This window comes from Lepidochelys kempii, chromosome 1, assembly GCF_965140265.1.
Source record: "Lepidochelys kempii isolate rLepKem1 chromosome 1, rLepKem1.hap2, whole genome shotgun sequence".
Lineage (NCBI taxonomy): Eukaryota > Metazoa > Chordata > Testudines > Cheloniidae > Lepidochelys > Lepidochelys kempii.
Genome location: NC_133256.1, coordinates 243522591 through 243548023, shown reverse-complemented (window position 1 = coordinate 243548023; position 25433 = coordinate 243522591). Strand labels below are relative to the sequence as shown.

At 44.0% G+C, this 25433-nt stretch overlaps 1 protein-coding gene across 5 annotated transcripts in view; it reads right to left on the bottom strand.

Moving 5' to 3' along the window:
• RESF1 (retroelement silencing factor 1) overlaps nt 1–24678 on the bottom strand; it is a 54891-nt gene extending 30213 nt beyond the window's left edge. For 3 of the 5 annotated variants that reach the window (XM_073321592.1, XM_073321610.1, XM_073321620.1), the window contains exon 1: nt 18994–19780. The gene's annotated coding sequence lies outside the window, so the exon portion shown is untranslated. Of the gene's footprint in view, nt 1–18993; nt 19781–24365 lie in introns of those variants that run through there. The other 2 variants (XM_073321601.1, XM_073321630.1) reach the window with 1 other exon arrangement.
• Between the last annotated feature and the right edge of the window lie 755 nt (nt 24679–25433).

The window sequence follows — 25433 nt, the reverse complement described above, 5'->3', positions numbered from 1 at the left end:
AATGCACGGTAAAGCAGGTCCTCCACACTGGACTGTGTTTTCACGGACAGATGATGACATGAGCCAAGAGTGTCAAGAACAATCACAGATGCCACAGTTCTACACTGGGTCAGATGCATTAATAAGGAGGACTTTGGGCAACATCATCCTCTGCCAGTTACTGGATCACCTGACCAAACAGCAGAAGATAACCTGGATTCCTATGTTCCTGTTCCCTCTCTGTCAAGTCATCATTACTGGCGCTAGATACTATTTTTGTCCTTGATATCAGACACGACTGAAGAGTTAGAAGCTCAGTGGATTAAAATGGCTTGATAATTGACCGGCCATGTGCCCTCTAACAAGTCATTTCGCCTCTCTGTGCCTTCGTTTCCTCCTCCATGCATTGTCTGTCTTTTTTATTTAGAATGAAAAGCTCTTTTGGAGGCAGGGATGGTCTCTCACTATGTGTTCATACAGTGCTTCATGCAAATGGGCCATGATTTCAGTTGCGATCTTTAAATGTTACCAGAATACAAAATAAATTTGAAAACCAACAAAATTCTGCTGAGACACAATAAAGTCAGCTGCAACCAACACTGATATTAGCTAGATGTCTTGTGGGTTACTTTTCCTTTCATTCAAAAGTGTTCAAGAAAAAAAACCTTTTTTAAAAAAAGTAAGATTCTATGTTTTGTATCTACTAAACAAGACAACACAACAGTTGTTGAAATTGCCTGTAACTGTCTGGTGGTGACAGATGTAAAGACATGTAAAGAGCTTCCTGGTAACTGGGATTGGAGAAAGCCACATCATTCTCAAACACTGACATGTCACTTGGCATATTAGTTAAGAATGTCAGGAAGGAACAAGCTCTGTCTGCAGCAGGAAATGGTCCTGACCTTGTGGGGTAACCTAGTAACTGTTTGAGCCATAGTTTAAGTTAGAGAGCAGTGCCAAGGTCGTTATTTCGGTGGGGGTGGGTGGTTCATCACCAGAGCACAAAACACACTGGCCTCATATCCCCATGGATTTCCCTACACAAGGCCAATTTCCAGTTGCCCTGTTAAGGCAGCTTTCAAGGTACAAAGATGATGAAATGAAGACTGAGAATCTGGTCTTTTCTCTGCCATGCTTGTGTTCTCTCTCACACACACACACACACACACACACACACTCTTCTCCCCACCCTCCCCTCCCACCAACCTGGCTTCACTCCACTTCCTGTCATTGATCATAATGCAGAAAAAGATACATTATTTACAGCTCTTCCCTTTTCTCTCACATTCTCCCTATCAGTAGTGTTCTTTATCTCTTCGCCTATATTTCTCCTCCTCCCTTTATCACCAAGCCTCACTCACCTTTTGACAGTATAAAAATGTTGGTTACGTATGTGATTATTTACAGTTGTATGCCAACAAAAAGTCCTAGAAAAGATGCAGTTAAACCATCAAAAAGTCTTTTTGCCACTATAGCTTATTTAGTTTGGGTAAATGGTATTAAAAAATAAAACAAAAAACACAACCCCACCCCCACCTGCCAGTGTTAGCTATGCCTCCACTATGAGATTGTGCTGGTATAGCTGTACCTTTCCTAGAGCAGTGGTTCTCAACTAGCGGGCCCCAAGCAGGTTATAGGGAGTCCGCCAAGCAGGGCTGGCATTAGACATGCTGTGGCCAAGGGCAGAAAGCCAAAGCCCCACCACATGGGGCTGAAGCCTGGGGTTCCAAGCCCTGCCACCCAGAGCTGAAGCCAGAGCAACTTAACTTCACAGGGCACCCTGTGGCGTGGGGCCCCAGGCAATTGCCCAGCTTGCTACCCCTAACGCTGGCTCTGCCTTTTATATGCAGGAAAACAATTATTGTGGCACAGTTGGGCTGTGGATTTTTTTTTTAATAGCATGTTGGGGGGCCTCCAGAAGAAAAAGGTTGAGAACCCCTGCTCTAGAGGACAAAGCTTCATTCTCCCACTTCTCACTTTCAATCACTTTCCCTCACATCAACCCCTTCAGTCACCCCACCTTCAGGGTCTGCTCCTAGAGATGCCATCTGTCCAGGGTTTTTTTTTGTACCTGAGAGATGGCAATACGATCGTCTCCAGCCTTACAGTAAAACGGGCAATGTCTGTAGGCTGCTCTGGTCCTTTGTTCCCTTCCAGAGAAAAGAACAGTGTCTCCTTAAGATACCATACTCAAAATAAGATGACCTAATGAAGCTGGCTTCTCAATCACCTAATTGTAGACACCATTTTTAAATTACAGTATCCTCTTCTGCAGCCGTAGTGGAGTATTTTCTTGATTTCCGATCATTGCTTCAAGTATGAAAAACCAAGTGAAAGGGAAAAGCTAAGTCTCCGCATTTCAAGTAATTAACAAAACCCAAGTTGATAGGCAAGATTTAACATAGGCCAAAACACTTAGGTTTAGTCATTGAAATCTTTATTTCAACATAAAAGCAATAACTACTTACACATAAGTCCCTGCAGAGGTATGAAGCAGGATTGAAGACAAGATGGAGGAGCTGCAGCAGCTTTTTATATTCTTTCGCCATGTGGTCTTTCTTGCTTTGTTCCAAAGACAAGCATTCCATCACATGGCATGGAAAAAACCTCAGAGTTCTGTCCATAGGCATGTCCCTGCATACCTTGCTGAGTCACAAGGTGTGTCTGCCTTCTCTCAATGGGTCAGTTGTATAGCTGATGGTCCTTAATGGGCCATCAAGCAGGCTAGGCAGAGATGACACCAACTTGTCTGGGGTGTCACCCAGAAGCATGGCATAAGTTTGAAATACAGACAACAAAGAGCCAATACTTATATCTTTAAATATAAAAATGATACATACAAACAGCATAATCATAACCAACAAACCATAACCTCATCTTAGACACCTTATTTGACCCCCTTTATACAAGATTTGATGCCACTACAGGACTGTGGTTGCAACAATGTTCTATACAGTCCCAGTTCAAGTCAATAACATCACACCCCCAATGCAAAATTAATGCAGGAAGGGATGATACAAACATACCTGACTGCATCCCAAGAGCTCCCCATCCTTGGTTTTGTCTTACTACAGCTAGTATGGGGTGAGAAGCCATACTAGTGTATAACAGAAATGGTTTATCAAAGTCATGTTCAGTAACATGATTGAATCTCTTTACAAACGCAAGATAAAACTTGGTTAGAACAATAGCGGATTGAATCTGCTTTTGAAGCATGGTTCCTGCAGGTCTCATGTGATCTTGCCAAGAGCTAAAGAACATAGCTACTTTATCCATACAAGCTCTGGCAAATGTTTGAAACACAATTAACATCAAGTCAATGTAGAAATTAATGTTGTCCATAGTACAGAAATCTTGGCATTTAACCATGAAAGCAATATGGTAGAGTGCCTCAGTTTCCCCTTTCATACAGCACATCAGGTTTGGAATGTCTTTTCCCCTGTGAAAAGTTCCAAGACTTTTTACAGGCATTAACTGTGCAACAGTAGCACTACAAGGCCTTTTAACATAAAGTGTGTTCTTATGTATCACGCTTAACGTGTTCAAGGGATTTTCCAAAAGATTAGGCACATTGCATACTTTTACAATTCTTGGTAATAGTAACACATTAGTTACAAAAATCACCATTAACAACATATTTATTGCCAGTGTCCATCGACGATCATGTCTGTCTTGCCACACCTCTGGCTCAATACCATTGGGGTTTGGACCTTTTAGGGTCACCCTGTGGCTTCCCTTTGAAAAAATAAGATTTGTTTTCCTTTTTGTTCTGTAGGATTAAATCTTGATCTCTCTTGCTTAATAGAATTCACTGGCTGATTGGGTGTGCTCTCTATGTTAACACCTATTAGCAAGTCTTTCCTCTCCAAGCCAGACAGGTAATTTGCATTACCACAGACACTAGCTTTTATATTCCTAGCTGCTACCAATTTCAAGACTGGACACTCATTCTTCCCTTCAACAGGATGGGGTTCTTTCCCCCCACACCTTTTTCTTAGAAGGTTGAAAACTGAAATTTCCTGCTCACAGGAATTCCTTTGCTGGCTAGGTGTGTTCACCAACTGCAGACCCTGAAGCACAGACTGCTCACTTAAAGAATTAGCATGCAGACAATCCTGTCCCAACACCACTGTCTTCCCAACAAACTAGCCACAAACAGCCACTTGGTCATAGGGCTGTTTAAATTCCTTAACAACCTTTACTCCATCTGAGACCTTCTCAAAGCTATTCACACTGGATCTTTCAAAAGGAAAGTCAGTGGATCCATTCACCACAGATAATTTCTGGCTGTTTGGAACTGAAACTTCCTTGATTAACTCACTTTCACACCCTTCAGCTACAGCAAACTGCTTGCAAAGACTACCATGAGGATTCCTTTCCCCAGGAACTTCTTTAAGCGACAATTCACCCCTCACAGAAATTTTGCCTTTACCCTCTTCACCTACAGCTTGCTCTAAAGGAACACTTTTCTGAGCACCAACAGACTCTTTCTGGGTCTCACTTACATCCAGAATTACCTCTGGCCCATCAGGTGGATTCCTACACAATCCCCTTTTGGGCAAACGTATAAACTTCCTAGATAAAAGTTTAGAAGCATTCTCCTTCCCTTTGCCACCCACAAGTTCATGAATCTTTCCCTTCTTGCTACAAGTTTCCACATCACAATCAAATCACCTTTATGCTCTCCTTGTGCCCTGGCTAGGATATCGCCCTGATTAGACCGAATTCCTATACTCTTTCCCAACAACACATTAGCAACAGGTAAAACACAAGCACCAGAATTGTCTGGTCTCTGGGATTTTGCTAGGACACTAACTGGATGCAACCTAGTTACAGTGCCACTCTCCCTTGCAGACACAAACTTAGTACCATTCCCTTCCTGGGCTTTAGTTGAATCCAGAACCAACTCTGAGACAACTGCACAATTCTCAACCATCACAGGCTGAAAGGCACCTTCTGTCTGCTCCACAGACAAAGAAGAGCCAGAGACACATTCTCCTTTACCAGACACACAGCTTGGAATCTCATTTCCCTTGTCCCAGCACACAGGGCTGTTCATAGACAACTGGTTGGAGACCTGGGTAGCTCCCTCCATAGGCAAGTCAATACCACTGACAGACACAGGTACATTTCCTTCGCTGTCACAATTCTCCACACAGGCAACAGGTAAGGTACAAGGGGGACACTCATCTTCCACTATCCTCGCCTTCCCAAACTGCTGACTAGACAAGGCCATCAGCTCACAAGGCTCCCTAGGCCTATCCAAACTTTCCTTATCAGGCACATTGCCACTCCCCACAGATAAACTGCTGCTCTTCTCACTACTTCCAGCAAATCACAATTACCGTTTTCAGGTTCACTTTTACAAGCTATACTAGCCAACAATCCATTATCCATCAAAAATCTACCCTTTCCTTTCTCATTTAGGGTTTTAACCTGACCATCCACTTTAATCTGCTCCTGAGAAACATTGTCCTGACCAATGAGTTCTTTCTGTGCTTGATCTAATTCCAGATTCACTTCTGAGACATTAGACAGACATTCAGAAACTTCATTCACAGACAAACTGCTCTTTTCCTCAAACATTTGGAGAAACCCTCCCCAGGCAAATCATTGCCCATAACAGACACAGATTTAAGATAATTTCTTTCCTGTGACTGGCTACATGGACTGAACAAAGCTTGAATATTTTCCCCAATCAAAAGACCCTTAGGCAATAACTTCCTTACACCAGCTATAACTTCATGCTTAGTACCATTCCGTTCAAGGTGGATTCTAGCTAAAGGAACACTTACAGTAAACTCACAGAGAACAACAACTTTCACTGTCTGATTTGGTAAGTAATCTTCCTCTTTGACTAGATCTGCTTTAACAAGAATGATGTTAGAAGCCATAATTTGCCCTAAACAGCTTTTACCACTGACTGTTACACTCTCTATGAATTTTTCATTACCATTCCCAGACATAGCATTGGCACAATTTATGGAGCCACCCTCTACTGAACTCACAATAACAGCATTTACATAAAAGGTGGCAGTGTTGGGGTACATTTGGTTATACCCAGACAACTGCTCAGAGTTATACAACACACCAACATTGTTATATACTGGACTTTCAAGAGGATACAATTTCTGCTGTTCTTCCATTGCTTTTTTGACTTGGAGCTGAAGTATTTCCACTTTTGCCTAAGCTTCTAGTTCCTGGAATCTAATTTCTGCCAGTCTTTGTTCATGCTCGAGTTGCAGTTTACCTGCTGCCTTTTGCATTCCAATTGCTTTTGCAGCTTCTGTAGCATCAGGTAAGGGCTGTGCTCCTGCCTTCTGATCACTGGCCATTAACAGATTTCTCAGTTCTTGATTTGTAGCCTTCTTTCTAAAGCTTATCCCCTTTTCTGAACACAAATCTTCCAGGGCTTTTTTGCCAAGGCCCTCATATGCTCTTCGCTCCCCATTGCAACTGCTTTTTAACCAACCAAACTCTCAATACCAAAATTCAAATTTGGATAGCGTGGAGTTCTGACCCAAAGTTTAATTGACCTAGTTCTGTGGATCCTTGCACGAGTACGCCACTGTAACGAAGCTGGTTCTGGTGGGACCCAACAGAGTGCCAATTCAGGACAAATTGCTTAAAGCAGGACAGTTACAGCCCAAGGCTGGGGTTACTATGCATACCAAGGCAAACCAAACAGAGAAGACTTTGGTCTCACCCCACTGGCTAACCACAAGTCACATAAGCAATTCCCTTAGACACTCCAGTTTCCCAGTATCTCCGCCAGTGCCACTCTTTATGGGGATGAATGGTTATGAAAACCAATACCCCAGTAAAAGAAAAAAGGTTCTCTCGATCCCAAAGGCCAAGCCCCAGACGCAGTGGTTTGAGCTTTGGCCTGCTAAACCCAGGGTTGTGAGTTCAATCCTTGAGGGGGCCATTTAGGGGTATGGGGCAAAAATTGGGGATCGGTGCTGCTTTGAGCAGGGGGTTGGACTAGATGACCTCCTGAGGTCCCTTCCAATCCTGATATTCTATGATCAGATGCAAGGTCAATATACAAATCAGATCTTACCAATCCTTTAGAATCTAAAATCTAAAGGTTTATTCATAAAAGGAAAAAGATATAGATGAGAGCTAGAATCGGTTAAATGGTATCAATTACATACAGTAATGGTAAAGTTCTTGGTTCAGGCTTGCAGCAGTGATGGAATAAACTGCAGGTTCAAATCAAGTCTCTAGAGTACATCAACAGCTGGGATGGGTCATCATTCCTTTGTTTAGAGCTTCCGTTTGTAGCAAAGTCCCTCCAGAGATATGAAGTAGGACTGAAGACAAGATGGAGGAGCTGCAGCAGCTTTTTATATTCTTTCGCCATGTGGTCTTTCTTGCTTTGTTCCAAAGACAAGCATTCCATCACATGGCATGGAAAAAATCTCAGAGTTCTGTCCATAGGCATGTCCCTGCATACCTTGCTGAGTCACAAAGTGTGTCTGCCTTTTCTCAATGGGTCAGTTGTATAGTGGATGGTCCTTAATGGGGCCATCAAGCAAGCCAGGCAGAGACAACACCAACTTGTCTGGGGTGTCACCCAAAAGCATGGCATAAGTTTGAAATACAGACAATATAGAGCCAATACTTATATCTTTAAATACAAATTTGATACATACAAACAGATAGCATAATCATAACCAACAAACCATAACCTCATCTAAGACACCTTATTTGACCCCCTTTATACAAGATTTGGTGCTACTACAGCACCATGGTTGCAACAATGTTCTATATGGTCCCAGTTCAAGTCAATAATGTCACAACAGCTTTTAAATTTTACTACACAGAAGAAAAATGCAGCTTTTAACCATCTTAATTTACATGAAACAAGCACAGAAACATTCTCCTTACCATGTCAATTTTTTAAACTTTCTTTTTTTTTAGTAGTTTATATTTAGCACAGTTCTGTACTTGTTTTTACTGTCTCTGCTGTTGCCTGATTGCATATTTCCAGTTCCAAATGAGATGTGTGGTTGACCAGTCAGTTCATAACTCTGGTGCTCGTAACTCTGAGGTTCTACTGTATTTTCATAATGTATCGCTTTTCTAATTCATTTCCACTGATCATGCATGCTGACCAGGCCATCTACCTACAGTGACTTAGTAAGGACTTCCTGTTTTTTGCATAATAGCCCTTTGGCAATACATTCTGTACATCCATTGTACTGATAACTTCCTCTTATCTATAAAATATCCTCCAACTTGGATACGTTCTATGGTCAAAACATCACCTTGGTCCTACGCCACAGCTGCAAGCATCAAGCAAGCTTACATAAGGACAAGTCAGTGAGGCAACACGCATGCCAAACAAAGACTAGGCCGAAACTAGCCAGCTTACACATAAGTAGCATCTTGGCCCCAACAAAGTGGCAAAGAGAATGTTACTCACCTCATGCAATAACTGAAGATCTCTGAGACGTGTCCCCCTGCGAGTGCTCCACTTGAGGTTCAATGCGTCCTAGCACTGCTGATCAGAGATTTTCGGTAGCAGTGCCAAGTTGGGATGTGCGTGCACAGCAGCTGTCTGGTTGTGCCATTCGCGATTCAACCAGGGCTCATGCGTCCCAATCCCCTCAGTTCCTTCTCTACTGTAGAGTCCTTACTGCAAACTCTGAAGTAGAGGTGAGGAAGGTGAGTAGTTGAGCACGCACAGGGACACATGTCTCTAAGAACCTCAGTTACTGCACAAGGTGAGTAACCTTCTCTTCTTCGAGTGCTGCCCCTGTAGATGCTCCACTTCAAGTGAATGTAGAGCAGTGCCCTCATGAGGATGGAAGGGACTTTGGAGTGGAGTTCGTAGCTGAGGCTAGTATAGTGAGACCTAGACGTGTGTCCAAGCTTGAACCGAAAGCGATTGCACAGTGGTTCGCAAATGTGTCTTCAGAGGCCCAGGTGCCTGTCCTGCAGATGCCCAGAATGGGAACATTGTAGACAAATGCTATGGAGGTAGCTAAAGCTCTTGCCGAGTGGGCTCTGATGCCCAGAGCGGCTCCACTGTTGTGTAGTGAACAACATGTATGGATACAGCTGGATGTCCATTTGGATAATCTTGGTGTCGATATGGCAGAGCCCTTTGATTGTTCTGTGTTTGACACAGAGTCTAGGAGATTTATGGAAGGGCTTCCTTCTGTCTAGGAAAAAAGCTATGGCACAGTGCACATCCAATGTGTGCAGGATTGCCTCTTGAACATTAGTGTGTAGTTTTGGGTGGAATGTAGGTAAATGGATTCGTTGGTTGAGATGGAATGAAGAGAATATTTAGGGCATAAACTTAAGATGTGTTCTAAGGGTTGAAGAATATTGTATATGGTGAGTGAGCCATGAGAGCCCCTATTTCAGTAATTCTTTGTGCCTATGTAATGGCGACCAGGAATGCCACTTTCATAGATAAGTGAAGTAATGAGCACGTGGCTCAGGGTTCAAAAGGGAGCTCTGGTTAAGACTTCTGAGAACCAGATTTAGGTCCACTGCAGGCATGGGTTCTCGGATGTCTGGGTATGTATTCTGTATGCCCATTAGGAAACGCTTAATAATCGGGTGGGCACATACCAACATCCCGTCTACTCGTTGATGGAATGCTGGGGTGGCCACAAGGTGAACTCTAAGAGAGCGCGTAGCGAGCCCCGAGTTTTTCGGGGATAATAAATAATCCATGCTAAGCGTAAGTGGTGCCTGGTTTGCAGGTATTTGTTTGTTTTGGCACCATAGGAAGAATCTTTTCCATTTCTGGAGGTAGATAGTGTGTGTGCTGTGTTTCTTGCTTTTTAACAACGCTTGTTTTACCTGTTCTGAGCAAATTAGTTTGTCAGGGCAGAGCCATGCCTTCAGGTGAAGTCTCTCTGGGTCCGGGTGGAGGACTTGACCATCGTCCTGAGAGAGAAGATTCCATAGACGAGGGAGAGTAAATGGTTTGCAGATCACCAAGCATGTCAGGGCCATGCGGGTACTATGAATATTATTTTGGCTTTGTCCATTTGTATTTTGTGTATAACTCTGGAGATCAGAGGTATTGGTGGGAATGCGTATAGGAAAGGAGCATTCCATTTGATGAGGAAAGCTTCCCCAGGGATCGTGCTCTTAGTCCTGCTTGTGAGCAGGACTTTGGGCATTTCTTGTTTCTTAATTGCACTGTTAAGCAAGAGACTACCAACTGAAATGTATTAAATATTTTGGATGTTTTAATACATTTTCATATATCTTGTATTCTGCGTAACTGAAATCAAAGTGTATATTTTGATTACAAATATTTGCATTTTAAAAATGATAAACAGAAGAAGTAGTATTTTTCACCTCATACAAGTACTGCAGTGCAATCTCTTTGTCCTAAAAGTACAACTTACAAATATAGATTTTTTGTTACATACCTGCACTCAAAAACAAAACAATGTAAAACTTTAGAGGCTACAAGTTCACTCAGTCCTACATCTTGTTCAACCAATCGCTAAGACAAACACTTTTGTTTACATTTACAGGAGATAATGCTGCCCTCTGCTTATTTGCAATGTCACCAGAAAGTGAAAACAGGCATTTGCATGGCTCTTTTGTAGTCGGCATTGCAAGGTATTTACGTGCCAGATATAATAATTTTATTAAGATAATGTTGAAGTAAAAAGAAAACGGTACAGAGTTCAAGCATAGAAGTTTCTGGTTATCAGAAAATAAGGTAAAGATTATCAAGTGGTGCGAAATTCGGTTTAGGAACGGGTGCCGTAAGAAATACATAATCTGCAATCTCCCCAATTGGGGGTAAAAGTTTAACCGGTCAAAGTACAGACATTGAGATATGGGGGTATGTTGTCCATGTAATGGCTATGTTCAGGTGTGGAGTATAATGAGTGGATACGATGATGGAGATGGATCTACCCTCATTTGGTGGGATTTAATGTTCAGTGAGTTTATGGTTCCAGTTCATATGGTCCACTGGAAAAAGTCTGTCAGTCCCTCTCCAATAGCTGATGCACGCTGTCGTACCAGCTCACACCACCTGGTACTGTCAGTGGCCGGTGATGTGTTCGATGTAGATGTCCCTGGACCATCGGATGGTGTCTGAGACCATGAGGCGCCGCATGAGCTATGCGTAGCATCAACCAATCCCACAGGTCCCCAGCACACGCTTGTTGCAGGGGTCCCAAGTGCCCAGGGCTTCGACGATCAGGGCATCCATCTGCACCACGTAGCCCTTCGCTCTCAGGGTGTCGGCCAGAGGGGCGTATTTTTATGCCCCTTCATGATTCGGCCACCATTCCAGAGGACATGATTCCATGCTGATGCTCGTTAAAAAAATGCGTTAATTACATTTCTGACTGAACTCATTGGGGGAGAAGTGTATGTCCTCTGCTCTGTTTTACCCACATTCTAGCAATCTCCGATGATGACCCAGCATGTTTGTTTTAAGAACACTTTCACACCAAATTTGACAAAATGTAGAGAAGGTACCAATATGAGATTTCTAAAGATAGCTACAGCAATCAACCCAAGATTTAAGAATCTGAAGTGTCTTCCAAAATCTGAGAGGGACGAGAGAGGGAGCATGCTTTCAGAAGTCTTAAAAGAGCAACACTCCATTGTGGAAACTACAGTACCGGAACCACCAAAAAAGAAAATCAACCTTCTGCTGGTGACATCTGACTCAGATAATGAAAATGAACATGTGTCGATCCACACTGCTTTGGATGGTATTGAGCAGAACCCATCATCAACATGGACGCATTTCCCTGGAATGGTGGCTGAAGCATGCGCATCTAGCACGTAAATATCTTGCGACGCCGGCTACAACAGTGCCATGAGAACACCTGTTCTCACTTTCAGGTGACATTATAAACAAGAAGCAGGCAGCATTATCTCCTGGAAATGTAAACAAACTTGTTTGTCTGAGCGATTGGCTGAACAAGAAGTAGGACTGAGTGGACTTGCAAACTCAAATTTTACATTCTTTTATTTTTGAATGAAGTATTTTTGTACATAATTGTATATTTATAAGTTCAACTATCATGATAAAGACATTGCATTACAGAACTTGTATTAGGAGAGTTGAAAAATATTATTTTTTGTCTTTTTACAGTGCAAACACTTGTAATGAAAAGTAAATATAAAGTGAGCACTCTACACTTTGTATTGTGTTGTAATTGAAATCAATATATTTAAAAATGTAAAAAACATCTAGAAATATTTAAATGTATTCTATTGTTTAACAGCGAGATTAATCATGCGATTAATTTTTTTAATCACGTGGCATCCCTAGTTTATATAGAACATACACATGACATTGTCCGTCAGGATCTTTATCATCTTGCCTCGTATGATAGGGAGGAAATGTAGGCACGCATTGCGGACCACGCAGAAGTCGAGCAGGTTAATGTGTAAGAGTGTTTCCGTGGGGGACCACTTGCCTTGGGTTGTACGTTGGTTTATGTAGACTCCCCATCCAATAGGTGAGACATCTGTTGTGATTTGTATGGATGGCAGATCCTGTTGAAACGGGATGCCTGAGCAAACGTTTATTGGTTTCTCTACCATCATAGTGAATGTAGGACCTCTGGGGTCAGCATGAGTCTTTTGTGTAGGCTGTGCTTTCATGGAATATACACCGAGTTCAGCTATCCTTAAAAGCAGCAGACGTGTAGTCTGGCGTGTTTTACAACAAAAGTGGTGGCCGCCATAGAGCCCAGGAGTTGTAGGCAGTTGCATGCAGACACCCACACGCTGTCTGACATCACCAATATGAAGGAGGTCAGCGCTGTGAATTGGGGCATTGGTAGCCCTAACGTGTGAAAGAGAGAGATTATTTGTCGAGCGGTGTGTAAGGGTTCCGTCCTGGTAGGATCTTTTAGTAGGCAATTGTCTAAGTATGGGAAAATCAGTATTCCCTGTCTGCGCAGATGAGCAGCTACCACTACTAGGGTTTTGGTAAAGACTCATGGAGTCACTGACAGTCCAAATGGCAGTACTCTGTATTGGAAGTGATCTTGTCCCACTGTGAATCGTAGGAATCATCTGTGAGCAGGATAGATAGTAATGTGAAAGTAAGTATCGTTGTAGGTCAAGGGCTGAGAACCAGTCTCCCTCTTCCAGCGCTGGGATGATTGAGTTAACTGTGACTGATTTGAATCTGTGGTTGCGGACAAATTTGTTGAGTTTTCTGAGATCTAGTATGGGTCTCCAACCTCTGTTTTTCTTCTGAGTCAGGAAATAGTGGGAGTAAAACTCTTTCCCTCTGTGTTGTGTTAGAACTTGTTCTATGGCCCCTAATTGTAGAAGGTGATCTACCTCTTCTCTCAAAAGATGCTTCTGAGAAGGGTCCCTGAAGAGGGACAGGGAACGGGGGTAGGTAAAAGGGATGGCATAACCCATTTGAATGATCTCCAAAACCCAATGGTCCATGGTGATAGTGGCCCACATATCGTAGAATGGTCGGAGTCAATAACCAAAAACTTGGGTTACTGGTTCTATTGACGCTGGTGGTCAGGGGAAGTCCGTCAGACCCTCGAACAACGCTTCAAAATTGCATCGTTTGAAGGTGCTTGGGACATCGCAGCCTGGGATTGGATAGGGCGACGTCTCTATGGTCTGTGCCTTTGGTTATCAAAAGACCTCTGTTGTCGCTCTCCGGTTGTGTCTCTGTTGCACTGGTGAGGTTGCTATCTCCTACATCTGTTGTGGGGGTGGGGTATAGATGCCCAAGGTTCGGAGTCTTGTTCAACAGTCCTTCATTGAGTGTAGGACTTCATCTGTTTTTGCCGAGAATAGTTTTTCCCTGTCAAAGGAGAGATCCTCAACTTTAGTTTGGAGGTCCTTTGGAATTCCAGAGGATTGTAGCCAGGAGGCCCTCCTCATGACTACTGCTGTAGCTGTTGTGCAAACAGCTATGTCAACGACGTAAAGGGACGCTTGTAAAGCTGTCCTTGACACAAGTTGACCGTCAGTTATGGTGGACTGCAATTGCTCCCTTCTTTCTTCTGGGATGTCTGCCACAAATTTGTTGAGTTTTTGGTAATTATCATGGTCGTATTTCGCTAGTACTGCTCTGTAGTTGGCCATACGAAACTGAAGTGCTGCCGATAAGTAGATTTTTCGACCAAACAAATCAAATCTCTTCAAGTCTTTGTCATGTGGAGTGGCTTTATAATGGGATTGTTTCCCTCATTGGTTCGCCGCCTCCACCATCAAGGAGTTTGGCTGAGAGTGTGAAAATAGGAAGTCCATAACCTTGCTGGGCACATAATTTCTATCCATCCTTTTGCATGTCGGAGATATGGTTGCTGGTGTTTGCTACAATAATTCTGTTCCCATCAGTGTGCTATTAATAGGTAGCGCAATCTTAGTTGAGGATGCTAAGTGTAGGATTTTGAGGAGCTGATGTTGGTTTTCAGTCACCTCTTCCAGCTGGATGTTCTGGCTTTGCGCCACCCATTTTGAGTAACTCTTGAATTGTTTTGAGTCATCTGCAATGGTGGGTGGGGGGGTGGCGGCATGACTGCCTAATCCAGAGATGAAAATGAGTTGTGAGTTGGTGATTGTTCTTGGTTATTAGAATCATCCAATTCCTCTACAGAATCCTCATGCATCTCTGTGCTCAGTAGACTGCCCATGGCTCCCACTGTGCCCATTGCATTTGGAATGGCATGGGGGGGTGGGCACTTTCACAGGTCAGCCAGCCATGGGGGCATGTTCCTGTGTAGACGTTCCCTACCTGAGGAAGAGTAATGTCCAGAGTAGAAGTCTGCCTCATCAACATCAGTTTCCTCGTCACTGGAGAATCTGGAGGCATTTGGTGAGTCCGGTTGTACTGGTGCCATTGGCAACGGAGAACTGTTGGTTCTGAGTATTGGTGATCCCCATGTGGATGAAATTCTGATATCGGCTGAGGGAGCACAGTGCCATGCTCTTATGTATAGAAGCCTGGGAAATCGATCCTGTCCGCTTGTGCATGGCCTTGACCAGTGCCAACTTAGTGCAGTCAGGTCTCGGCTCCGTAGTGTGCAGCACCGCTGGAGGTGGCATAGCTAGCTGAGGCGCTGTCAGCACCATGTCCTTCTTCAGAGGTTGACTTATGCCCGCAATCCTTATCTCTGTCAGCAGAGATCCCGGTACGGATGGTGCCGGAGGCACTCGGAGCATCAAACACGTTCACCCTGCTGGTCGTCGGCACTGCAGTTAGCGATCTTGGTGGAGACTGTTTTCTCTTCAATGGTTCTCCATGAGCAGGAGATGTCTCCCTGTTCTTCAACTTTCTGGAGGAGAGAGTACTCGATCTGTCCAGGGAGGAGGCACCTGGAGAATCCCCTGATGGGGTTGTTCCTGAAGCAAACAGGGGTATGAGGGATTTATCCATAAGAATAATTTTGACTAAGAGATCCCTGTCCCTCCTCATTCTGGCTTTAAGATTGCTACAATGGGATCATTTCTGGGGAATGTGCTCCTCCCCTAAGCAGTGGACGCACTGTGAGTGTCCATCGGAAACAGACATCACATCCTTACAAGAAGCACATCTTTTAAACCCAGGAGAGTCTGACATTTTCAGAATCCAACTTCAATTGGGGAACTAAAAGAAACAGAGGGGTAACTCCCTTAGGGAGGGGCTGTTTTTTTTAAAAGGGGAATTTAACTGATTAAAAACAGAAATCTAGATGAACAATGAACTAACTATTGAGGATTAAACTTAAGTATTTCTAACTCTTTCCTAGATGATTTTGTGACACTGCCATTGGAGCTCTGTCTGCAGCAGAGGATGGTTGAGAAGAAACTGAGGGGGTTGGGCGAGCACTGGTTGAATCGCCAACAGCACCGCAAGACAGCTACTGCGCACACGCAACCCAACAAGGCACTGCTACTGAAAATCTCCAATCAGCAGTGCCGGGATGCACTGACACTTGAAGTGAAGCACCCACAGGGACAGCACTCGAAGAAAAATACAAATTTCTTCTATAAACCTAGTGAACAGATGAATTAGAGACTGTTCTGATCTCAGTCACTGTTTTGTTTTTCCCCTTTTCTGTTTAACCATATTTGATATGCAATATGCTTTGGATTCTGTAAAGAGCTTTTCTCTAAAGACACCAAAAGTACTGAACTGAGATTTGAATTGCTGAGTTGGCCAGGCTATAAAAATTCTGTCACAACTGATTAAAAAAACATTGTAGGTACAGTATCCATGTCAGGTCCACTTCAATAACGAATATACAGATACAATGCATGAACAGGATGGATTAACAGGTTCAGCTAAATACTTAAGTTATAATATAATCTTTGTTCAACAAAACATTACTAATTATTATTTGTATGATCATAGCACCTAGAAGCCCTAGTCATGGACCAGAACCCCTCTGTTTCCAGCGCTGTACAAACATCACAACAAGACAGTCCCTATTCCAAAGAGCTTACAGTTTAAGGGCTTGTCTTCACTGCAACAGTTAGTTTGAGTTAGTGCATTCCGAGTTAGCCTAGCTCAAGTGTGAGCAACCACACTTCAAAACACTGGAGCTACACAGAGTGATTTGGTTAGCAGCATATATTGACTGGATTAACAGTTGAAGAGTTGTCCAAACTTGAGTTGTTGCATCCTCTCTGCATTAGTAGCTCAAGCATCAACATCACTTGAGCTTTACTAGTAAATATTAATTTTATTATTCTTTTGTACACTTCTTCTAGCATTTGCAGTGCTTGCCAAGCCACCCAACAGCAGTTTCATCAGCAGAATGAAGGGCCCTAAGCCTCCCATGAAGTCTAGTTAGTGGACATTCGTTGACAACATGAGCTATTGACTGACGGCAGCGACATTGACAACGTGGGCCATCGTGCAGACCCAAGCGTAGAGGCTGGCTGCGCGTATTCCTTGGCCAGTTTGGAACCTGCTCAACAGAGTCCAAAGCTGACATGGAAGGTCAAATCCCAATTGTCAAATGGTTGGATCACTGACAAGCAAAAATATTTCAAACATCTTTAGCTAACCACTCATTGTGCCATGGGGTAGCTGCTGACAGCTTCCAATCTGGCAGTTGAGACTACAGTGGATGCCTCAACATAAATTGTGCTTTGGGGTGACTGAAGATGTCCATATACAATGGGAGATCAGGACTGGCACATAGCTTTTCCACCAGTCCACCTGTAGACTCTCCATGATGAACATGTGGAGGAACTATGTTGCTCAGAACTGGTAGCCATGAATAGGAGTGGGGCGCAGGATGCCTGTGATGATGCACATGGTCAAGTTCAAATTCAATGTCGACCAATTTACTGTGAGGTGAATGACACCACACAGGGGCACAGTATTCCACTGAGGAACAGCGCCAAAGCCAATGTGCAAAGTGTACACTAAACTGTCATGATTCTTTGGTCAAAGAACAGAATCCTTATCGTGCAGCACTTTGTTTTAGACTGAGCTAGTGTGCGACTAGTCGTTAGGAATGTGCGTACTCTATAGTGCGTACTCTATATACTCTTTACCTTAATCTTGCTAATTTAATCCAGATGCCCAAAAAGGGACCCTTAGCAAAGTAACATAGGATGTCTGTTACTACAAATGAGTGACTTAATGAACAAAGCATGTGACTGATATGGAGTTACGATCAAACTATGTTCAGTGATGGTTAAGAGATTTTATTTATGAAGTAATCACCCACTGACAAATGTTTTAACTTACAAAAAATTGCTTTCTATTACAGTTGCACTTAATAATAATGACTGTGTTAAAAATCCCTGAAGCTTATCAATCATGTAAGCTGTATTGAGAATAATTTTAAGGGTCATTTCTAATGCATAAGTTTGGACATATAGAAATGACACTTAGACAAGCAATGCTGGCTTTAGCCTAGTTTGCTTAACATGAGGGCAATGTTGCCTTAGTGACCTTGTTATTAAGCAAACCTGCTTACAGTTGTAGCTGTAGGTAATGATGTCCTATACATCACTATAAGCACCACTTCTTTAATTCCTTATTTTGCAGGGTGGATTGATTAAATCAAAGCAATATTTAAATGCCTCAACTGAAATTAATTTTAATCATCTTTTCCATTTGTATTTCAGTTATTTTCTACAGGTACATTCTCACTGGTTGATATAACTATTAAAACATGATGACTTACAACTACATAGAATCTTTACACTAGATTTGGTACATTTTTTTTTTTATATCTAGGAGGGTACACCGTAGCTATACACATGTATTTAAACTAGGACTGTCAAGCAATTAAAAAAATTAATCACGATTAATCGCACTGTTAAACAACAGAATACCATTTATTTAAATATTTCTGAATGTTTTCTACATTTTCAAATATATCGATTTCAATTACAACACAGAATACAAAGTGTACAGTGCCATGCAAATGTAAACAAACTGCCTGGCAGCCTGCCAGCGGATTACCCTGACGGGCTACCTGCGGGGCATGTGCCGCAGGTTGCCCACCACTGATTTAGACCATCCCTGACAGATGTTTGTCTAACCTGCTCTTAAAAATCTCCAATGATAGACATTCCACAGCCTCTCCTATACATACTAGTTTAGAATTTAAAAAAAAATTTAAAACCTTTTTTCCCCCAGGGATTGTTACCCAAAAACAGGTTTTGGGAGCCCCTAGAATAGCCTACCTATTGCTCCCTTAATCTGTCCTTCCTAAAGTACAGGTTTCCAGGTTAGTTAAGGAAATACTTGAAGGACAGAGATACAGCCTTCCAATAAATGATAGGCAATATTCCTTCCAAAACAAGGCACCTTTTTATTAATGCAACTAATAATTTCTAATACAGTAATAACCTAAAAACCTAAATAAAATACAAACCCCTTATTCTAAGCTAAAAAGCATTTTAAACCGCAGTAACGTATACAGTTCAAATGATTTTAAGTGAGTGTGCTCTTTAACAGATGGCCAGTCTGTTACAGATCGCTGACACATATACATCTTTATTAACCTACACACACACTATAATATTTTATGCTATACTACGCTACACTATAATTATCACAAGCAAGCTTACTATCCGTTGATTTCTGCTGCAGCCACTTGGTTGCCGTCAGCTTCAGGAAGCTATCAGCTTGACTCTGCTCCATCCCAATCGCTTCAACTCCTCTGGGAGCTCCTGTCCTCTCCATCCCAATCTTCTCCCTACTGCTCTTGCTGCTCCTGAGTGTCTACTTTTATACTGTCCTGTCAGCTATCAGTTCCTTACTGCACATGGTCACTGACAGTTGTTTACTTCAAAGTTATGACCTGCTGAACTTTCACTCACTTGGCTTTCTGCCAATGCATTCTGGCTTTCTGCCAATTTTATGCTGTTTACCTAGTTTGAAGTTCAAGTAATCAATTGTCAAGTTCAGAAAATATCTTGTGACCTGTGGTGACCTCTCTTTTTTTTTTTAAACTACTTTAACCTACCTTCTGCCCTTGACCTATTTTCAGTGACCATGTGACTCGCAGCATCCAATGGTATGTGACATGCAACTTCTAACAGAAGAGTGACTTTTGCTTATTCCAAATGGAAGCTAGGGACACAAAATGGAGTCTGAGGAATTTCTCCAATATCAGAATGGCCTTACTGAAGTTTTCTCTCATGTTTTAACCTTATTTAACTTACCTAATCAATAAGCTAATAACAGCAGTAACTATTTAATCATTACTTATACTCCTGGGGGAATTCTGCACCAAAAAATTAAAAATCTGGAACAGGTTTCGGGGGGGAGGGGGAGGGACACACACTTTTAGGGAGCTTCCCCCATGCAGACCCTGGCTGACCCCTAGCCTCTCCCAATCAGTCAGGCACGTGTCCTTCCACCCCCACTCAAGACACCCACTCCCCCCATCCCCATGTGGCCCTGCACCCCCTTCCTCTTTCCCCATGTGTCTCTGTGCCCCCACTTAGCCCACTCCCCCATCCTTATGTGGCCCTGCCCCTCTGCCCATGTGCTCCTGCGCCTCCATTCCCATTCAGTCCCTGCCCCAGTCTGTCCTCCCCCACTAGCCCTTATGAGCCCCTGTGACTCCCCAGCAGCCCCACACTGTCCGTCTCCCCACAGCCCCTGCCTCTTGACCTGGCCCTACAGGTGCTGTGAAGAAGGCTCTGCAGGCTCTCTCTCTTCCCTAGCTGGCTGGCAGCAGCTGCTGTGTTCTATCACCCTCTGGTGGACAAAAGATGGAACTGCAGCAACTTTTCAGCAGAAGCTTTTTCTGTGCAAAAAATTAAAAATATGTGCAGCTCATTAATTATGCGCACGTGCAATGGCGCAGAATTCCCCAAGGAGTATACTGAGACCATCTGTGGCCATAATTATCTCTTAATGACTTGGATATTAATCAAGTCATTACTCAATGGCTTGTTGTTACATTGATTATAGAATACATCTGTTATAATAAATGTTCCCTGCCCATCTGGTCAATTACATTGCCCATTTATGACAACCACCAACTTTTGTTAACTAGTCCTTTCTCCGCCTCTGGACTATGTCAGCAAGGTCAGGATAAGGTGAGTGGATATTACAGTACAGTCCTACTAATGATAACAGATGTTAGTCTCACAGTAGCTCCATTTAAAATAAAGCACTATTTTAGACACACTGTGAAGGAAAAATCTAGTAGGCCTAAACTAATAGGCCTAAAACTTTGGTCAAGCTAACTGTGTATATAAAGCATAAGAAGAGAGTGAGGAAAATTCCACTGAGGGGCAAATAGCAAAAGCACAGCTTAAGAAATGTAACCATAACCGCTAAAAGTTAGAAAAAAAGTTAACCACAAAGGGAACACCTGTCAATAACAGGAAAAGCTTAAAGAAAAGGAGTACTTGTGGCACCATAGAGACTAACCAATTTATTTGAGCATAAGCTTTCGTGAGCTACAGCTCACTTCATCGGATGCAACAAAAAGCTTGTTTTTTGCTAAACTCCAAGTAAGGCAAAGCTACTGTTGAAGCTTGCACTATATGCCAAATAAGGAAAATGCTGTTGAAGGAAGTGGGTTTGGCAAACTGTGGTTTTCAGCAATATAAGCTCCTGTATTTCTGTATTGTTTACGCCAGAGAGCTCCGGCTGACTCTCCCTGTATGCACATGCTTGAATAAAGCTGGCCTCATGCTTGTTCTGAACCAAACACAGCGCGTGGTTAATTTTCCACCACAACACTTCAGCCAACACAGCAAGAATTCTGGAATTTTTGGCCAAAGAATCGTGATCTTAATACATGTAAGCAATCATAAAAGATTAATATTTACTATCACTGGTTTACATAATTGGTAAGCTGAAGACACCTGTTTCAGGGATAAGGTCAGCAGAAACCATTGTGGTCATCTAGTCTGACCTCCTGTATAACGTAGGCCAAGAACGTCCTCAAAACAATTCCTAGGTTATATCTTTTAATAAGAAGATCCAAACTTAATCTAAAAATTGTGAGTCATGGAGAATCCACCACAACCCTTGGTAAAATGTTCCAATTATTAGTTACTCTCACCATTAAAAATTTACCCCTTATTTCAAGTCTAATTTGTCTAGCGTCAACTTCCAGCCATTGAATCGTGTTATATCTGCCTCTACTAAACTGAAGATCCCATTATTAAACATTTGTTCCCCCTGTAGATTCATATAGACTGTAATCAAGTCACCGCATAACTTTCTCTTGGTTAAGAAGAATCAACAGCTATTAGCCAAGAGAGTTAGGGATACAACCCCAACCTTGAGGTGGTCCTAGATCTCTGACTGCCAGAAGCCAGGAGGTGAAAAACTGGGGAAGATCATTCCAACTGCCCTGTTCTGCACACTCTCCCTGAAGCTCTGGTACTGGCCACTGACAGAGAGAGGATACTAGGCTAGATCAACCATCGGCCTGACCCAGGTTCTTAGAGTCTATCACTATCAGGCATGCTTCCTAATTCTTTTATTATTCTGAGTGCTCTTCTCTGAACCCTCTTCAATTTATCAATATCCTTCTTGATAAAATAATGTATTGTTCAACCATAAAAGATATCTGTAGCCATATCATTATGACAAAACATCTGTTAGAGTGCTTCCTGATAAACTAAAAGCATCTCTCAAAAGATCATTACTTCATCAATTTCAGAAAACAGCTACCCCCTTTCCTCAATCACAAGTAGCCCGTTTCTGGCCATCTGGACACACTTCCTAATAGTCACTGGGTCAGAGGACACACAATCTATCACTAACAATATGCTATAGTCAAGCAAAATTCAGCTTATTGATAACACAATAGGGCAGATAAAGTTAAGCTTCAATACAAAGAATTATAAACACAAGGCATGGTGGGACTCTGGCTCACCTACAAGAATCAAAGCGTAGTCATAAGTTACTATGGTGAGGTTATTTTTTTTAAAGTCATCCTGTGGGGCTAGCTAGAGTAAGGAAGCCTGTTATTAGCTCAATGGTCAAAAAAACAAAGGTTGAGAGGGCTGTACAACTTGGTTCTTAAGACTCACAATCTTCAGCATTCCAATAGCTTTCTGAGCACAGACCAAGCCTCCTCAGTGTTTATTTGTAGAGAGAACCTTCCATTGGCATGAGAGTGAGTTTATGGAGCAATTTTTAGTGATTCTGTTCTTGTATTTCCTTTTTCCGCTACATGCTTTGGCCTTGGAAATAGCATTAACTATGTTTTCAGTGCACTTCAGAGAATTCCAGTTCATCACATCTGTGATGCTAACAATTTATATCCCTTATGATGAAAGTTCTCTTCTTCTTTAGCTCTACAGATGGGTTTGGTAGTTCAGTCACACCACTCAGCTTCTGGGTGTCCCTTCTAGCCAAGCCAGAGTTTTATATTCTCACAGTATAACCTTAAATGTGCATTAACGGTTCTAGGCTGAATCATAAATGCAAGTCCTGAATGGACACACCATGGTATTGAGGGATATATGGAGATCAGCATGTCACAAAAACTGATGACTGGGGGATTTTTACTTACATCGCCAAAGTTACCATCTTGAATTGAACATGAAAACATCTTTGGAAATTATATTTTCCTTTGTGTTCAAAAGAATTCTAATCTGCACTAGTCTATAATGGTTCTTATGTCAGGGTCACCACCTTTGTATCTGAGCACAGTCTGACCAGAACAGGAATCTGAAGGATCTGCCCCCTCCCAGGTGAGTGCCCTGGGCTATGGCAGGTCTTTCTAGTCTCTCTGGTTGAAGCTGTTCAAATGTGTATAAACAGTTGAAGGAGTGTTAGAAGAGTAAAACTAAAGTGATATCTCCAAGACAAAACATGGAACTCAAGTTTTAGAAATAGTGGATATCTCAACACCATCTATTCTAAAGATACTATGCACACTAAATAGAAAACTTTTAATTGTGTATGTGAAATTATCAAACAAAACGGTTAGTGAATTGAATTACTTTGTAGTCATGCTAACCTTTATTGTGGAATCCAACTAGTAGTTCAGTTGTCCTAACCTGTTCTTTTTATATGCAGAATAGGTCAAAAGCAAGATGCAAGTTGTGTTGCTGTTTGCCAAATATAAACTGGGTGCTAGGCAGCTAATGCAGATGTCTCTGTGGGCTACTGACATCTAAATGCTGTGCACAAAACCACTGAATCATTCCATTTAAACTATCTGAACTAGTACCATCCAAATAGATATGCATTAAGTTCTGTGTAAACTCCGAACAGGTTTGAATAACAGGAACACCAAAGTGTCATTATTTCCTTAGTATACATGGACAATAAACTGTGCGTGTGTATTTTGAGTTACAATTGATCACTGCGTTTCCCTACACATACCCCCTGAAGACCGTAATGAATAACTGCGGAGCATCGCGCACCCAGGCGGCTAACCCCTGGGAAATTTATATCCTTTGTGCGATCCCAGGGGGCCCGTTTGAGTAACAGCAACGCAACACGGGCTGGAGCGGGCATTAACCTGGCGACACGCCTGGGCCCCAGGCTCTTTCCCTCGGCACCGGCTACACGGAAAGCCGGGAGGCGCCGCTCCCTTCCGAGGAGCGGAGACAAAGCCCCCACCCCAGCCGCTGAGAACCAACCCCTGTTCGGATCGGCGGCTCACAGGAAGCCACGAGGCCGGCGGCAAACACTCCCGGCTGCGAAGCGTTGGGCGGAGGCAGCTCCCCGCCCCCGGCTCCCTGGGGCCGCTCACCCTTCCCCCCACTAGGGGGGCCCCTGGAGCCGCAGACAGCGGCGGAGGCTGATGACCCCCCAGCTCCCTCCCCTCTCGGAGGAGCAGCGACGCCCCCCCCCTCCACCGGGGCAGCGAGGCTGATACGCCCCCCCTCGGTTCAGCGAGCCGGGGCGGAGGAGGGGGCGGGGGGGGGAAGGTTCCTCTTGCCCAAGTGCCCCGGAGCCCGGCCGCCGCCGCCACCTCTCCCGCGCGCTCCCCAGCCGGCCGCGCAGGTACCTGAGCATGTAGCGGGCTCGGAGAGGCGGGCGCGCGGGACGGACGGTCCCCGTGAAGCGCAGCCGCCGGCGGGAGCTGGAAGGAGGCGCGGCCAATGGAGTTGTTGGGCCGGAGGCGGGGGGGGCGGCGCGGGAACCGTTCTTGGTCCCCAGAAAGCGCGAGACGCTGCCCGAGCGCCGCCTTCCAACCGGGTCCCGGACTGACCCGCAAACTGCCCGGCCCCGCCCCGTCCGCCTGGACCCGCCCCCAGGAGCGCGAGGCGCTGCCTCGGCTCTGCTCGCGCGCTGCCCGGACGCCGCCTTCCAACCGGGTCCCGAACTGACTCGCAAACTGCCCGGCCCCGCCCCGTCTGCCTGGACCCGCCCCCAGGAGCGCTCGCCCCAGAGGAGCCGCCGGCGGCGGCAGGAAAACTGTGTCTCGCGCGGTCCTAGCGTCCTCCGAATTCCAACCGCCCTCACCCGCACCTTGCGAGCAGAGCCCAGCGCCAGGCACCCGCGCGCTGCTTCCCCCAAGCCGAGCGAGGTGGGGAGGGGCTGCCGTCTGGCCCCAAGGCTGCCCTGCAGCCGCCCCGAGTCCCGCAGCCGCGGTGGGGGGGAGCTGCTGAGCCAAAGTTTATGGCGGGGGAGCGGGTTGGGTGGCAAGCAGTGAAGAGGCTTTTGCAAGGAACTGGAAATTGTTCAGCAAAGAGGGGCCCCCCCGCTGATGCAACTGGGCCAGTTGATCACTGAAAACAAAAATGTGAAATAAAAATATTGGGGTGGGGGCATTTCTCTTTCTTTCCCCTCCCTCTTTCCCTCCTCCCCCATTGGAATAAGCCCAGCAAACACTAGGGGTCGGTTTGGTGAAAATTCATAAATTTGCAAATAAAACAAAACCCCCTGTTATTGTCGTTATTGATTGACTGCAGAAAACAAATAACAAGGGGAAGGGACCTCAGCTACACACTGGGCTGCAAAAGCACTTAGTCCAGAATCAGAGTGGCCTGGCCACGCTGAGAGTTACACCAGTGTTGATGATAATGGAACCAGAGTTCCATAATGCTTTGACCTAGGCCAAAGGAGAAGGAGG